Below are 13,304 nucleotides of genomic sequence, written 5' to 3'. Positions count from 1 at the left end.
TTATAAATACTGACGGGAGAAGAGCTGACACTCAATTATTTGATTTTTAGCAACTGTAATGGTTTTTGATGATTTTCTGGATATTTTTGTACCGTATTATTTATGTAAAATAACCTAAATGACCTAGAGGGTGAGTCAGAGAAAAATGGAAAATGTCAAACAGTCCAAAAGGGGAGAGGACCTGCTCGTATAGAGATTGGAGGGATAACATGGGGGTCTGGGTGGGCACTGACACTTTATAGTTTGGGGGATTATTTACTAGTGAGGCGGGCACTGCCAGTCAGTGCTGGTTGGCTGCGGAGGGTCACTGGGCTGGTGACGAGCTCCTGTGAGAAGAAGACGGAAGTGCTGGATGCTGGTGGGTGCTGCATGCTCTGTGTGTGTTCTGTGCTGCTGGACGCCCATGTTATTATAGCTGCTGTGCTGTGCTGTGCTGTGCTGAGGACGGAGCAGGGGGTGCACATAGTCACTGCAGGAGGTCGCACGGTCTGCAGCTCTGCCACCATGGTGCAAGCGTGCACCACAAAGTGCAGCAAGTCATGTGACCAGCAGCTGATTCCCGGCAATGCTGTGCAGAGGAGGATGACTGAGGAGGAAGAGCAGGGTGACTGAGGAGGAAGAGCAGGGGCTGACTGACTCCTCACTGCCTGCAAGGGCTGCATGCTTCATCACTGAGCTCAGAAAGGACAAAGTGCACACACGTGACAGAACTAGGTTCCTCCTCAGGGCTGGTTTTTTCCTGTTGGCGCTCACTGACGTTTCTGCAGGGTCCACTCCACTGAGAGACAGGGCTTTGTTCACACAGAAGCAGTAAAGTGGATTTTTGTGCAACCCGCCCACCTCGAATTCCTAGGTCGATGGCCAATGTATGCCGCATAGTGGTGTCGTGGTGGACACATACGTATGGTATGCAACAAAAGATGGACGGCAACTGGTTAATCTATTAAAACATTAAATTGCATCCCAGAGCGACCCCTCTTCATCTCTCCCTGGTTACTCGAGTTTGCTGAGGGTGCTCGTGTGACACGCCTGATATACACTGTCTAAGGCTATGTGCACACGTTGCGGATTCCTGTGCAGATTTTTCTGCACCGTTTTTGCAAAATCCGCAGGTAAAACGCACTGTGTTTTACCTGCGGATTTACCGCAGATTTCCTGTGTTTTTGTGCGGATTTCTATTGAGGAGCAGGTGTAAACCGCTGCTGAATCTGCACAAAGAGTTGACATGCTGTGGAAAATACAACTCAGCGTTTCCGCGCGGTATTTTCCGCACCATGTGCACTGCGGATTTTTCCATAGGTTTACATGGTACTGTGAACTCATGGAAAACAGCTGTGAATCCGCAGCGGCCAATCTGCAACGCGTGCACATACCCTACAGCCATGAAACATGCAGGGACGCGAACATGTCATCCGAGTGCTGGCGATACCCCGTGCACGCCCGAGCACCCCCGATACTCCGTGCATACACAAGCACCCCCGATACTCCGTGCACGACCGAGCACCCCCGATACTCCGTGCACGCCCGAGCACCCCCGATACTCCGTGCACGCCCGAGCACCCCCGATACTCCGTGCACGCCCGAGCACCCCCGATACTCCGTGCACGCCCGAGCACCCCCGATACTCCGTGCACGCCCGAGCACCCCCGATACTCCGTGCACGCCCGAGCACCCCCGATACTCCGTGCACGCCCGAGCACCCCCGATACTCCGTGCACGCCCGAGCACCCCCGATACTCCGTGCACGCCCGAGCACCCCCGATACTCCGTGCACGCCCGAGCACCCCCGATACTCCGTGCACGCCCGAGCACCCCCGATACTCCGTGCACGCCCGAGCACCCCCGATACTCCGTGCACGCCCGAGCACCCCCGATACTCCGTGCACGCCCGAGCACCCCCGATACTCCGTGCACGCCCGAGCACCCCCGATACTCCGTGCACGCCCGAGCACCCCCGATACTCCGTGCACGCCCGAGCACCCCCGATACTCCGTGCACGCCCGAGCACCCCCGATACTCCGTGCACGCCCGAGCACCCCCGATACTCCGTGCACGCCCGAGCAACCCCGATACTCCGTGCACGCCCGAGCACCCCCGATACTCCGTGCACGCCCGAGCACCCCCGATACTCCGTGCACGCCCGAGCACCCCCGATACTCCGTGCACGCCCGAGCACCCCCGATACTCCGTGCACGCCCGAGCACCCCCGATACTCCGTGCACGCCCGAGCACCCCCGATACTCCGTGCACGCCCGAGCACCCCCGATACTCCGTGCACGCCCGAGCACCCCCGATACTCCGTGCACGCCCGAGCACCCCCGATACTCCGTGCACGCCCGAGCACCCCCGATACTCCGTGCACGCCCGAGCACCCCCGATACTCCGTGCACGCCCGAGCACCCCCGATACTCCGTGCACGCCCGAGCACCCCCGATACTCCGTGCACGCCCGAGCACCCCCGATACTCCGTGCACGCCCGAGCACCCCCGATACTCCGTGCACGCCCGAGCACCCCCGATACTCCGTGCACGCCCGAGCACCCCCGATACTCCGTGCACGCCCGAGCACCCCCGATACTCCGTGCACGCCCGAGCACCCCCGATACTCCGTGCACGCCCGAGCACCCCCGATACTCCGTGCACGCCCGAGCACCCCCGATACTCCGTGCACGCCCGAGCACCCCCGATACTCCGTGCACGCCCGAGCACCCCCGATACTCCGTGCACGCCCGAGCACCCCCGATACTCCGTGCACGCCCGAGCACCCCCGATACTCCGTGCACGCCCGAGCACCCCCGATACTCCGTGCACGCCCGAGCACCCCCGATACTCCGTGCACGCCCGAGCACCCCCGATACTCCGTGCACGCCCGAGCACCCCCGATACTCCGTGCACGCCCGAGCACCCCCGATACTCCGTGCACGCCCGAGCACCCCCGATACTCCGTGCACGCCCGAGCACCCCCGATACTCCGTGCACGCCCGAGCACCCCCGATACTCCGTGCACGCCCGAGCACCCCCGATACTCCGTGCACGCCCGAGCACCCCCGATACTCCGTGCACGCCCGAGCACCCCCGATACTCCGTGCACGCCCGAGCACCCCCGATACTCCGTGCACGCCCGAGCACCCCCGATACTCCGTGCACGCCCGAGCACCCCCGATACTCCGTGCACGCCCGAGCACCCCCGATACTCCGTGCACGCCCGAGCACCCCCGATACTCTGTGCACGCCCGAGCACCCCCGATACTCCGTGCACGCCCGAGCACCCCCGATACTCCGTGCACGCCCGAGCACCCCCGATACTCCGTGCACGCCCGAGCACCCCCGATACTCCGTGCACGCCCGAGCACCCCCGATACTCCGTGCACGCCCGAGCACCCCCGATACTCCGTGCACGCCCGAGCACCCCCGATACTCCGTGCACGCCCGAGCACCCCCGATACTCCGTGCACGCCCGAGCACCCCCGATACTCCGTGCACGCCCGAGCACCCCCGATACTCCGTGCACGCCCGAGCACCCCCGATACTCCGTGCACGCCCGAGCACCCCCGATACTCCGTGCACGCCCGAGCACCCCCGATACTCCGTGCACGCCCGAGCACCCCCGATACTCCGTGCACGCCCGAGCACCCCCGATACTCCGTGCACGCCCGAGCACCCCCGATACTCCGTGCACGCCCGAGCACCCCCGATACTCCGTGCACGCCCGAGCACCCCCGATACTCCGTGCACGCCCGAGCACCCCCGATACTCCGTGCACGCCCGAGCACCCCCGATACTCCGTGCACGCCCGAGCACCCCCGATACTCCGTGCACGCCCGAGCACCCCCGATACTCCGTGCACGCCCGAGCACCCCCGATACTCCGTGCACGCCCGAGCACCCCCGATACTCCGTGCACGCCCGAGCACCCCCGATACTCCGTGCACGCCCGAGCACCCCCGATACTCCGTGCACGCCCGAGCACCCCCGATACTCCGTGCACGCCCGAGCACCCCCGATACTCCGTGCACGCCCGAGCACCCCCGATACTCCGTGCACGCCCGAGCACCCCCGATACTCCGTGCACGCCCGAGCACCCCCGATACTCCGTGCACGCCCGAGCACCCCCGATACTCCGTGCACGCCCGAGCACCCCCGATACTCCGTGCACGCCCGAGCACCCCCGATACTCCGTGCACGCCCGAGCACCCCCGATACTCCGTGCACGCCCGAGCACCCCCGATACTCCGTGCACGCCCGAGCACCCCCGATACTCCGTGCACGCCCGAGCACCCCCGATACTCCGTGCACGCCCGAGCACCCCCGATACTCCGTGCACGCCCGAGCACCCCCGATACTCCGTGCACGCCCGAGCACCCCCGATACTCCGTGCACGCCCGAGCACCCCCGATACTCCGTGCACGCCCGAGCACCCCCGATACTCCGTGCACGCCCGAGCACCCCCGATACTCCGTGCACGCCCGAGCACCCCCGATACTCCGTGCACGCCCGAGCACCCCCGATACTCCGTGCACGCCCGAGCACCCCCGATACTCCGTGCACGCCCGAGCACCCCCGATACTCCGTGCACGCCCGAGCACCCCCGATACTCCGTGCACGCCCGAGCACCCCCGATACTCCGTGCACGCCCGAGCACCCCCGATACTCCGTGCACGCCCGAGCACCCCCGATACTCCGTGCACGCCCGAGCACCCCCGATACTCCGTGCACGCCCGAGCACCCCCGATACTCCGTGCACGCCCGAGCACCCCCGATACTCCGTGCACGCCCGAGCACCCCCGATACTCCGTGCACGCCCGAGCACCCCCGATACTCCGTGCACGCCCGAGCACCCCCGATACTCCGTGCACGCCCGAGCACCCCCGATACTCCGTGCACGCCCGAGCACCCCCGATACTCCGTGCACGCCCGAGCACCCCCGATACTCCGTGCACGCCCGAGCACCCCCGATACTCCGTGCACGCCCGAGCACCCCCGATACTCCGTGCACGCCCGAGCACCCCCGATACTCCGTGCACGCCCGAGCACCCCCGATACTCCGTGCACGCCCGAGCACCCCCGATACTCCGTGCACGCCCGAGCACCCCCGATACTCCGTGCACGCCCGAGCACCCCCGATACTCCGTGCACGCCCGAGCACCCCCGATACTCCGTGCACGCCCGAGCACCCCCGATACTCCGTGCACGCCCGAGCACCCCCGATACTCCGTGCACGCCCGAGCACCCCCGATACTCCGTGCACGCCCGAGCACCCCCGATACTCCGTGCACGACCGAGCACCCCCGATACTCCGTGCACGCCCGAGCACCCCCCTACTCCGTGCACGCCCGAGCACCCCCGATACTCCGTGCACGCCCGAGCACCCCCGATACTCCGTGCACGCCCGAGCACCCCCGATACTCCGTGCACGCCCGAGCACCCCCGATACTCCGTGCACGCCCGAGCACCCCCGATACTCCGTGCACGCCCGAGCACCCCCGATACTCCGTGCACGCCCGAGCACCCCCGATACTCCGTGCACGCCCGAGCACCCCCGATACTCCGTGCACGCCCGAGCACCCCCGATACTCCGTGCACGCCCGAGCACCCCCGATACTCCGTGCACGCCCGAGCACCCCCGATACTCCGTGCACGCCCGAGCACCCCCGATACTCCGTGCACGCCCGAGCACCCCCGATACTCCGTGCACGCCCGAGCACCCCCGATACTCCGTGCACGCCCGAGCACCCCCGATACTCCGTGCACGCCCGAGCACCCCCGATACTCCGTGCATCCTCAGCAAGCTCAAGTAACGAGCACTCCTGCTCATGACTACTGCTGACATAAAATGTCAAGCAGTCGCTGATGGGCTGCAGCCTTCACTGTTCCGTATGAGTGGAAGAAGCACCGTTCTGATCGTACAGAAGGGTTAAAGGCGCTGGTCTAGGATGCTAAGTACGGTTTTGTTTTTTAACCTCATGAAGCACTGGGGTAATTAATCATAAACTTGCACCTATATTTTTGTTTTCCTCAACCGCTTTGCTGTGTTTAAGGCCTCGTTCACACGTCCAGTATTTGTTATTTTTTACCTTAGTATTTGTAAGCCAAAAACAGGAGAGGCTCAGAGGAACAATCAGAGGGAAAGTATAATAGAAACCCGTCACCACTTCTGTGTTTATCACCCACTCCTGGTTTTGGCTTACAAATACTGAGGGAAAATACTGACCAAATACTGAACATGTGAATGTGGCCTATAAAAAAGTCTCCATTGCACAAACTCCATTGCAGATGGCCCTTGAGCTGCCTGATGTTATATGCACCATATTGGTCTATTATTCCCTTAACGATCAGAGGTATTTTTGGTTTTGCGTTTTAATTTTTTGCTCCCCTTTTTCCCCAGAGCCATAACTTTTTAATATATTTTGGTCAAAATGGCCATGTGAGGGCTTATTTTTTTAGGGACGAGTTGTACTTTTGAATGACACCATTGGTTTTAACATATCGTGTACTAGAAAACGGGGAAAAAATTCAAGTGCGTTGAAATTGCAAATGAAAGTACAATCCCACACTTGTTTTTTGTTTGGCTTTTTTACTTGGTTCACTAAATGCTAAAACTGACCTGCCATTATGATTCTTCTGGTCATTACGAGTTCATAGACACCAAACATGTCTAGGTTCTTTTTTATCTAAGTGGTGAAAATTATTTTTTCCAAAGTTTAACTTCTCCATTTTTCATGATCTGGGGTTGGGTGAGGGCTTATTTTTTGCGCACAGAGTTGACGTTTTTAATGATACCATTTTGGTGCAGATGCAATCGTTATTGCATTTTAATACAATGTCGCGGTGACCAAAAAAACGCAATTCTGGCGTTTTGACTTTTTTCTTCTTGCCGTCGTTTAGTGATCAGGTTAATCCTTTTTTTTTTTTTTTTCTTATTGATCGGGCGATCCTGAACACAGCGATACCAAATGTCTATGTTTATTTTTTTAATATTTTTTTTTATTTTGAATGGGGCAAAAGGGGGGTGATTTGAACTTACTTTTTAAATATTTTTAAAAATATTTTTTTATTACCTTTTGGCATTCTTCAATAGTCTCCATAGGAGACTGGAAGCTGCCATAACCCGATCAGCTCTGCTACATAGAGGCGATGAGCAGATCGCCTCTATGTAGTAGAATTAGGCCGCCGTCACACTTGCGAGTTTTACGGACGTATGAGCGAAGAAAATACGTCCGTAAAACTCGCAAAACAAACGGCACAATTATTCTCTATGCCCCTGCTCCTATCTGCCGTATTTTACTGATCCGTATTATACGGCTTTCTACGGCCATAGAAAATCGCAGCATGCTGCGTTTGTCACCGTACTGCGCAAGAAATACGCCAATGAAAGTCTATGGAAGCCTGAAAAATACTGATCACACACGGACCAGCAGTGTGACTTGCGAGAAATACGCAGCGCTGTTAGAGAGAAAAGCCGGTAATTCAGTGCGGTGTACAGTAAAATCACACTGACAGCTTACAGTAGAATAGGTAGAATAAATGCGTACACATAGAATACGTATATATATATATATATATATATATTTATATATATTCAGTGAAATATATATATATATATATATATATATATATATATATTTCTTCCAGCGCGAGATAGCTTTAAAGCCGGTAATTCAATTGCCGGCTTTTGCTATCTCCTTCCTAAACCCGACATGATATGAGACCTGGTTTACATACAGTAAACCATCTCATATCACCTTTTTTTTGCATATTCCACACTACTAATATTAGTAGTGTGTATATGCAAAATTTGGCCGTTCTATCTACTAAATTAAAGGGTTAAATGACGGAAAAAATTGGCGTGGGCTCCCGCGCAATTTTCTCCGCCAGAGTAGTAAAGCCAGTGACTGAGGGCAGATATTAATAGCCTGGAGAGGGTCCATGGTTATTGCCCCCCCCGGCTAAAAACATCTGCCCCCAGCCACCCCAGAAAAGGCACATCTGGAAGATGCGCCTATTCTGGCAATTGGCCACTCTCTTCCCATTCCCGTGTAGCGGTGGGATATGGGGTAATGAAGGGTTAATGCTACCTTACTATTGTAAGGTGACATTAAGCCAAATTAATAATGGAGAGGCGTCAATTATGACACCTATCCATTATTAATCCAATACTAGTAAAGGGTTAAAAAAATACACAAACACATTATTCAAAATTATTTTAATTAAATAAAAACAAAGGTTGTTGTAATATTTTATTCAACGCCCAATCCAATCACTGAAGACCCTCGTTCTGTAACAAAAATAACATAATAAACCAACAATATCCTTACCTTCCGCAGATCTGTAAAGTCCAACCATGTAAATCCATCTGAAGGGGTTAAAATATTTTGCAGCCACTAGCTTTGCTAATGCAACGTTGTTCATGACTGCAAAACCCAAGGGAATGTATATATACTAGATTGTGGCCCGATTCTAACGCATCGGGTATTCTAGAATATGCATGTCCCCGTAGTATATGGACAATGATGATTCCAGAATTCGCGGCAGACTGTGCCCGTCGCTGATTGGTCGAGGCAACCTTTATGACATCTTCGTCGCCATGGCAACCATTATGACATCATCGTCGCTGTGCCCGTTGCTGATTGGTCGAGGCTTGGCGGCATCGACCAATCGGAGACGCGGGATTTCTACGTCGATGCTGTGCCGGTCTCTGATTGGTCGAGGCCTGGCGGCCTCGACCAATCAGAGCCGGGATTTCCAGGACAGACAGACAGACGGAAAAACCCGTAGACAATTATATATATAGATATTTTTAAACATGGATCCCTTCTATAGCGGTATGTTGGTTTTGCAAGCCTGCGAGAAAAACACGCAGTACGGATGCCATACGGATTACATACGGAGGATGCCATGCGCAAAAAACACTGACACACCCTGCCTACGGAGGAGCTACGGACCACTATTTTGGGGACTTTTCAGCGTATTACGGCCGTAATATACGGACCGTATTGTTTTACGCTGTGTGTGACGCCGGCCTTACTCACTTGCTATGACCGCTGACCACCGGTGGCGCTCACAGCAAGCCGGCATTGACAATCATAGAGGGCTCCGGGAGACCTCTGGTTTTCATGCTAACGAACCGGTGACCTGCGATCACATGACTGGGGTCAACGGTGGGCGGATTTCTGGTCCGATGGCTGGAAGCGTGAGTTTATGCCGCTGCCAGCATTTTACAGCGGCATTTAACGGGTTACCGCCGGAGCCCACATCAACGGAAGTGAGTCCGACGTCGGCGTAAATTTACGCCCAACGTTGGAAATGGGTTTTAAACTGTCCAGAATAGTTCATGGTGCAGATTTTTGCACATGGATCTGAGGCTCCCATTGGTCTGTTGTGCACACAGATCAAAAATACATTGTCTGAACCCTTTCTGAGGCCTCATTCAGATGTCCGTATTTAAACACATACGTGAATTAATGGTACCAGTGTCATCAGTGTGTCCAATTCTATCATCAGTGTATCATCAAGTGCGTCCATTTGTACCATCGGTGCGTGCATTTGTACCATCGGTGCGTGCATTTGTACCATCGGTGCGTCCATTTGTACCATCGGTGCGTCCATTTGTACCATCGGTGCGTCCATTTGTACCATCGGTGTGTCCATTTCTACCATCAGTCATCAGTATTTTTCACGGATGTATAAAGAAATTGATAAATGATAAAGCTTCTCTTATGCTGTGCAGTGTTAATCACGGACTGTACTCTGACGCCATCCATCTGCTGTACATGTTTTTCACTGACCCATTCACTCGTGTTGTTCTTTGTCACCTGTGGTGCCGTAAAAGAAAAACAAAAACGGACATTTCTCTTTGTGTTTTGCACTGACAAAAAAGATTTGAAGTTTTGTGGCCTGCAGGCTGGGTTCACACATTGCATACCAAGCATGCTGTTGAACCAGTCTGTAAAGCCTCAGGAAAATCTGTGTGTGAGAGAGATCAACCTCAGGGCAGGTGCAGACAGGCGTCATTCCAGTTTCAGTGCGGTCCACCAAAACATCGGCTCACACTTGGACCCGTGTTAGTCTATGGAGCCCTGCAAATGTCCAGGTTTTTTTTTTTTTTCAGACAGGAACTGGGGAAAAAAATTGTTTCATGCCCAGGTTTGATCTGATATTCTGATCGCACTCGGCCATGCAAGTCAGTGAGTGCCTGGAAAACATCGAACTGCACTCAGATGACATCTGAAACACAATGGAGAAATTTGTTTTCTCCATCTTCTCCTCATCTTAGAGAATCGGATCACATGTAAAAGGAATACCCGTGCATCACTACTGGGTACAACCCTCCACCCTGTTGTAAAAGCTGTGAACAATCCAAGGCATTGGGTAGTATTCTTCCTAAAAGTTTCATTGACACCAGTGTACACATAAAAAAACAGAAATGCAACATTTTGGCTACGCAGGTTTTTTTCAAGCCAAATGTACACCTTCTTTTTCGCTTGTAAAAGGCCCTGTGTAGCCGAAACATTGCTTGTCCATTATTTTATACTAGATGGTTGCCGATTCTAACGCATCGGGTATTCTAGAATATGTATGTCCACGTAGTAGATTGCCCAGCCACGTAGTAGATTGCCCAGCCACGTAGTATATTGTCCAGCCACATAGTAGATTGCCCAGTGATGTAGTATACAGCAGAGCCACGTAGTATATTGCCCAGTGACGTAGTATACAGCAGAGCCACGTAGTATATTGCCCAGTGATGTAGTATACAGCAGAGCCACATAGTATATTGCCCAGTGACGTAGTATACAGCACAGAGCCACGTAGGATATTGCACAGCCCATGTAGTATATTGCCCTGCTATGTAGTATATTGCCCAGCCACGTATGACACAGGATAAAAAAATAAAAAATACACACATACTCACCTTCCGCAGGTGCGTTGTAGCACTGTCACCTGTGTAGTGTGCAGGCGGCATCTTCCGGTCCCAGGGTGTGCTGACGTCACGGTCATGTGACCGTGTCGCGGTCACATGACCGTGACATCACGGCAGGTCCTTGTCATGCAGGACCTGTCATGATGTCGCAGTCACATGACCGTGTAGCGGTCACATGACCGTGATGTCACGGCAGGTCCTTTCCGCGCAGGCGCGCAGGACTTGTGATGACGTCGCGGTCACATGACCGTGACGTCATGGCAGGTCCTTCTGCCAGACCATCCGTGCGACCGGAACGTGCCGGTTGCATTGCGAGGAGCGGGAAAGGCGGCGTAGGTGAGTATATAATCATTTTTTTTAATTATTTTTAACATTCAATGTTTTTACTATTGAGGCTGCATAGGCTGCGTCAATAGTAAAAAACTTGGTCACACAGGGTTAATAGCAGCGGTAACGGACTGCATTACACCGCGGCATAACGCGGTCCGTTACCGCTGCCATTAACCCTGTGTGAGGGCAGACTGGAGGGGTGCATGCGGGCGCCGGGCAGTGAATGCGGGGAGTAAGGAGTGGCCATTTTCTTCCTGACTGTGCGCGTCGCTGATTGGTCGCGGGAGCCATGACAGGCAGCTGCCGAGACCAATCAGCGAACGAATAACTGTTACAGACAGACAGAAGGACAGAAGTACCCCTTAAACAATTATATAGTAGATAGATACTGGTGCTGCTAAAACTTTTTTTTTGAAGGATACTACCCAATGCCTTGGATTGTTCACACTCTGATTAGAGAATGCAAATGACAGTCGACCCAATCCTCCCGGGAATCTGTGATCATTTGCCCTAACGCTAAGTTCAGACAGCTGTGTTTCCGGTCAGTGTCCTGTTTGTGTGCTCAATGGATGACGAACTGCTCCAATAATCGCCAGTGTGCCGGTGCACACCGATATCTCGCATGGTCCTATGGTTTGTGTGACACAATCGCAGCATGCGGTCCTCTGATCCGATTTATGTACTGACTAGTGCATGTCAATAATTGCTCATTCAGTTGCCCGTTTCTTTTCCCACTTTCGAGGAAAACGGTCCTTGTGTCATATATGATTTTGTGCGGAATTTCAGAAGGGTGTTATCCGACTTTTGTCTTATCTTGGATAATAAAGAAAAAAAATTCTTTACCTTTTCCTATCAAGCAGTATGTGAAAAACAGACAGTGCACTGTTGGCATTCGAGTGCTGTCATATATTTTTTTCACAGACCTATAGGCTTGCATTGCTGACTTTGATCTTACTTCAAACCAATATTGAACATGGCTCCACAATTTTGTGCTGACCACTTGGCCAACGAAAAACATTGGACAGATAAACAGCCCCATTGACAACCAACAAACAGGCTCTCCATGCACGTGGTGTGACTGTGACACATCCGCGACACATGCTGCGCCGACCAGCTGATCAACCGGCGCCATCCAGGAAGTCGGGTTCCAGCAGCTTTTTCGGTAAGCGCTATAGCTTGGCGAATAAGCGGGATCCCGAACAAATTCGCTCATCTCTACACACGATCACTAATTGCTGCAGGTTTGATGTTGCGTGCTTCTGACACTTAGCAATGAATTAGATAAAAATGGATGAAACGTGGATGGAAAGCTACAGTGTAAGGTCTGTCTTCCATTTTTCATTTGTTTTTAACTGATCCCCCTTCTCCCTATACAATGAAATGGAGAATGAAGCAATGTTCAGACAGATATATTATTAGGGATTTTAGATGCAGATTACTAATGGTCACTATGATGGTGGTATCTGTATAGCGGTATCTTTTGGTCACGCTATGATGATATTATACGGTTATTGTATGGCAGTATTATTCACTGACTGGTGATGTTACTTCGTTACACTATGCTGGTGGTGTTTATGTGCAGTAATGTGATATTATTTGGTCTCTGTAGGACACTATTATTCAGCCACTGTACGGTACTGTCATTTGATCACTATAAAATGTATAAATTCATATGGCAGCATTATTATGGTGTTGTCCTCCATGCACAGCATAGTGGTGTTATTCAGTCACTGTATGATGGTATATTTTATCACTGTGCGGTTCTCTATACTTTCAGTGATTGCATTTCAGTATTATTCGGTAACAGGGCGGTGATATTATCTGGTAACAGTATTGTGCTATTTGTCATATTGTATAAATAATCAGTCTATATGTGTTGGAATTATGCTGTCATAGTATGGTGGGTATATGCGATCATGGTAAACTGATATTTTTCAATTGCACTTTTAAAATATGTTTTTATTTGTTCAGGCAGCAACCACACATGAAAATCTATTACGAGCGACATTGCCACTCCTTTATTAGGTTAGCTTATTATGCTTTCATTTACTTGCTTCT

General features: G+C 53.0%; 1 protein-coding gene across 1 annotated transcript in view; it reads left to right on the top strand.

The window, feature by feature from the left end:
- The first annotated feature begins 275 nt into the window (after positions 1-275).
- Positions 276-13,304, top strand: part of RNF213 (ring finger protein 213) — a 297,165-nt gene continuing 284,136 nt past the window's right edge. Inside the window, exon 1 of the mRNA XM_069763592.1 lies at positions 276-358. The gene's annotated coding sequence lies outside the window, so the exon portion shown is untranslated. The remainder of the gene's footprint in view (positions 359-13,304) is intronic.

The sequence above is a fragment of the Ranitomeya imitator genome, chromosome 4, assembly GCF_032444005.1.
Source record: "Ranitomeya imitator isolate aRanImi1 chromosome 4, aRanImi1.pri, whole genome shotgun sequence".
Classification (NCBI taxonomy): domain Eukaryota; kingdom Metazoa; phylum Chordata; class Amphibia; order Anura; family Dendrobatidae; genus Ranitomeya; species Ranitomeya imitator.
This window is presented reverse-complemented; position numbering and strand designations above follow the sequence as displayed.